The sequence below is a fragment of the Bidens hawaiensis genome, unplaced genomic scaffold (assembly GCF_021521415.1).
Source record: "Bidens hawaiensis isolate Kalapana, Puna unplaced genomic scaffold, B.hawaiensis_p1.1 tig00009022_1, whole genome shotgun sequence".
Taxonomy (NCBI): Eukaryota; Viridiplantae; Streptophyta; class Magnoliopsida; order Asterales; family Asteraceae; genus Bidens; species Bidens hawaiensis.
This window is the reverse complement of record NW_027491658.1, coordinates 268,086-272,893: the sequence shown is the minus strand read 5'-3', so window position 1 is coordinate 272,893 and position 4,808 is coordinate 268,086. Positions and strand designations below refer to the sequence as shown.

The window sequence follows — 4,808 nt, the reverse complement described above, 5'->3', positions numbered from 1 at the left end:
AATTTCAATTTTCGACATCTGAATATCACCTAATTACCTTAGACTTAATTATAAGAACTTAAATTTAAATTATTTTCGTAACGTCGACACCATAGTTTTAGCCTAAAATGCGCCTTTTATTTTAGTGTGTCTTCTTAATTAAATGCAAATTTTATTTGAGAATTAAAGTAACTTATCCATACTTTTATCGGTCCTAAAATATTTGAAAGGTTTCTGTACTTTGTTAGCTCATTTTATATATAGATCCATTTTCAACGACAAAGTACCCTTGAACATATCAAACCACGCCGTTGTATAATTAACTCAAGTTTATTCATGTTACATGCATGAGCTTTTTGTAAGACTACTTTATCATTTATAAAATACAAAAGGATCCAGTAAAATTAAAACCATCAAATAAGTATTTGATAATAATATCATTGACCAAAAGATACCATCCATCCCATATTACACCAATATCATGTCTTTAACTATTCATCGGGGAAAATGAAAACAACAAACGATTAAAATCATACTTCAATAATATTCATCAATTAATCTTCATGCTCGATCTTAATCCCTTTAATTGAAATATCACCACCTCCCTTCTTAGGCACCAATGTAACCAACACATTATCATCATCATCCGCTTTCAAATCTTCCAAAAGCTCACTTATCCCTAACCTCAATCTAGTCTTCACATTCTTCCCATGCTTATGCTTATGAGGCACATTCACAAAGCCTCCCGCGAACTCCGTCTTATCCACGGTCGCGTTCATCCCATCGTCTTCATCGTTCACAAACACATCAAACTTCACAAACGCGTCTCTCTTAACTTCAATCCCATCATCACCAAGATCTCTTCCTCTTCCTCTTTCTGTTTCTTGCTTCTCGACTTCTTCGGCCTTGGAACCAACACCTTGATCGTCTTATCAAGACTCGTGGGAAACACGTCTTTCGCAAAGGGTATGTGTTCGTCGGCTCGAGCCACACCAAGCTTCTTGATCTTGCTCAAAACCTTTTTGATACCTCGCGGTGTAGGCTTGCTATTTAGCCATGGTGTCTCCACATCTTGGTACACATGGCCAAGATTCTTCGAGTCAAGAAAATCTCGCACCTTGACTCGTATCATCTCCGCGTTCTCATCGTAGAACAAAAACGACGAATCAAGCCAGTCTTTATCCGTAAAATCGGTCCTTCTTCCTCCTAGGGTTTTCCAAACTGACCACATTCTATCAATGTTGGAATGATGTGCATAAAATAGTGGATCTCTAGCTGCTGAATAAAAGTTACCCATGTCTTCACCATTAGGTTGGTTGCTGTCCCCGGTCCAGACATGGATCGGGCCATGTGGTATGCTCTCGAGAGAGCCACCACCAGGGTTAGCCTCATCGCCTGCACGATAGGGGCTACCCATGAAAAGACTAGTAGTCTTTGCACTAGACACCATTTGTCTATACATAATCGTGAGATTCGTCGAAACTTGTTTCGACCGGCTAAGGTTTTCGTTAACTCCATTGAAGTCCAGATCAATTACATTGGGAGGTTGATGCTTAGCATCACGAAACAAATCGTACAACGGAGATTTCTTGTTCGTGTAAATTTCCGGAATGTACATCCCATCAGGTGCATCCCAGTTCCAAAATGGCATTGCGAAATTCGGGTCGTTGATTAATTTGCCGCAAATTTTCTCGAAAAAGTATAAGTAATAGCGATGGAATGGTAAGAACAGCCATGAGCCATGGACTTGAAGCTCGAGATCCGGAAACCCTACTTGATCATATGCACCATCACAATAAGCGCAATGAACCGCAGCTTGTTGTTTAAAGCTACGGGGATCGTCATCTGGTAACGCTTTCATGAGCTCAATTGCTTTATTGTATTTAGCTATGTAGTCTTTATTGACCAAGTGAGCCGCAGGCCGAACACGGTCTGTTGTTTTTTGGGGAAGTTTGAAATCTGTAATCTTTTTTGCTATAGGGGGACAACACTTAGTAGGTTGAGCCCCCTGTGTAAGTCAGCCGCACCACATTTTGTAATGTCCGGTGCCACTATTGGATCCGCGAACGCCAGTGAGCCGGATCCAAAAGCGGCAGCGGCTCCATAAAGACCTCCAAGGCCTAACATAACATTTCTCCGGTCAACTTTGTTTAAGTTTTCTTCATTGTTACCTAGGGTTTTGCATGAAACTGCATGGCGAATATTGCGGTTTCTTGATAAGGGGATTTGAGATGATTTGAAAGAGAAGGAAGAAGCATAGGTGGAGGAGGAAGAGAGGGTTTTTCCGGTGGTGGTTGGTGGTGGTGCAAGAGATGCCATTGTTGTAAATTGAGTGGTGGATGATGGTGAAGAGTTGTATGCTTATATAATGTATTGTGGCCATGACTTTTCAAAAGCAGATTTGTATATTAATCAGAGGTTAGCAAATGTTAAACGTAAACAAATCTGCAATCACATGGACAAATTAAAAAGGTTAGAATATGCTTATATTCGTTATAATACTATATTCTTCAACTTGATACATCTATAGTTTAATATTAGTTAGCTAGAGTTATCCTTCCTACAAAGTCATCTAAATCTGAAAAAGGTATAAAAACATGATCGTAAAATATAATACAATGTCAAACAAAATATAATTCAATGCTAATTAATATAACGCAATGTCGATGAAAAAACAATGTCGAGGAAAAAAGACTCAATAACGAAAATAAACAAAAAGAGAATTATCTAAACAGACAATCTAAAATCTATAAGAGAGACGTTTTTCGAATGTCGCCTCATTTGATGTTTTACAACCACTAGTTTGGTCTAGTGGTGAAGGGATATGTCCTTCAATCAAAAGGTTGTGACTTCTAATTTCACTCTAGACATGGTAAAAATATTAGTTGTTAAAATAAAAACAAAATAAAAATAGGAAAATAAAAATAAAAAGCTTATCGTTATGGGAAACTAAAATACATGATTCAAATGTTAGGTTTTGTTGGATTTGGAATTTGGATAAGCTATTTTATTTCAAATTGACTCTTGTAATTATTAGAATATTAATGTTAACAATTAATTAATTAATTTAAACGAGAAAAGCTCATGGATTTGGTGGATAGTTGTCACTTTTTAGGAAGGATAAGGATTAATATAGGCTTTAACTTGGGTGGACGTAATGTTGCATTTATAAATTATATTTATTAGCTTTAATTAAAATATTTTATCTGTATATGATTTCAAAATACCTTTTTGAAATAACTTTTCTGCACCTTAAAGTTTTCAAGCACACTAGTACGATACTATCACCGAAATGACCCATTCCACGTTCTTTCTTCTATTAGAGAGGAAGGGGCACCCATATGGGTAGGGTGTATGGGTTCCAAACCATATAGCAACACCACCTCACACCATGTGGATAAGGTGCATGGCTTCATTTCATGGCAAAGGTTTGTCATACAAAATTGATTCATTGTTGGCCATTGAATAATTAAAATGAATTGATTGAGTTCTATGATACTTGTGGAGTTATGGGTAGGCGATGCCTCTAAGTTTGTGGTTTATGGGTAATTGAAGGTAAAAATGATATGGCACTACATGATTGACCAATGCATGGGTAATACCCATGAGTGCCCATTCCCCTCTTACACCAACTCTATGGTGAGGGCATTTATGCCCCTCCACAGTGTCACGTCAGCGTCACATGAGCGCTGGAAACATCAAAGCACCACCCAAATATGTTCTTCTATGATGAGGGGCATTGAAGCCCCTTTAACGTTTTTATTTTTTTATGAAATAAATTTATTAAATACAATAATAATAAAAATCAAACTAAATTAAACTTAAAAACATAAAAATAAAAAAATACAAATAAAAAAATATAAAGTAAAAAACAAAAAAAATAAAACTAATATTCGTCGACCTAGTTCTCGTCCTCGTTTGCGTATTTTGCTATTATCCTTGCTTTTTTTATCCAAAAACGCCCGTGTGGGCCCATCTAGATGCGAGAGATCCTTTGCGAGGAGCTTGAAATTCTTTTCGCGTTGCCGCTCCGAGTTAACTTTCTTTCTTCATGCATGGCTTTGTATTCCGCATGCATCGCTTTTCTTTCTTCATGCATTATATTGAGTTCATTTTTTAGTGTTTTTTCGCATCGGAAAACTCTTTAAGTGCAAGCTCCAATTTGTCAAAATGCGCGCTTACATCGGAACTCATCGAGGATGTCATTCTAGACGAAGATCCCCCACCTTTAGCCGCCTCCTAGGCCTTTTCTCTTCCTACCGGACGTGGCAACTCATTCGGTTCATCAAAAAGAAAATCTGGACCAATCTCGTTCAAGTTAAATTGAGAACGAGCATCCGACCCGGCTTGAGACGGCGATTGATTGGCCGAAGTAGAAGTTGTCTTTGACCGTTTGGACGATCGCGATGAAGATGTTGGGATCGGATACCACTTTGGAGAGCTCGTGAATTTCCTCCAAATTTCCAGCATGCCGAAATCGTGGCCATTAAGGGACATATATTTTTTTAAGCAAGTCTCAATGAGGCCGGCATCGTTCGTTCCTATTCCTTTATTGTTTGTAATGCGATTATGAATTTTGGAGAAGTTGTTTATTTTTTTTAGCATTGCCTTCCATTTGTTGGAGACGGAATCATCCCTAGTGTAGCGACCTCGACCCATTATATCAAAGAACTTAGAACGTATTTCTTTCCAAAATACCGTGGTGTGTTTACCGTCACCTACGATACATATAGAAGCTTAGTATTAGTAAACAAAAAAAAATAAAACATGAAATATATATGTAAATAATTTGATGATTTACCTTCAATTGAGTCTTCGAATGAGTCGAT

The 4,808-nt window shown here is 37.5% G+C and overlaps 1 pseudogene; it reads right to left on the bottom strand.

Annotated features, from left to right (window-relative positions):
* Positions 1-533: 533 nt before the first annotated feature.
* LOC143530757 (polyphenol oxidase, chloroplastic-like) lies at positions 534-2,512 on the bottom strand (annotated as a pseudogene).
* Between the last annotated feature and the right edge of the window lie 2,296 nt (positions 2,513-4,808).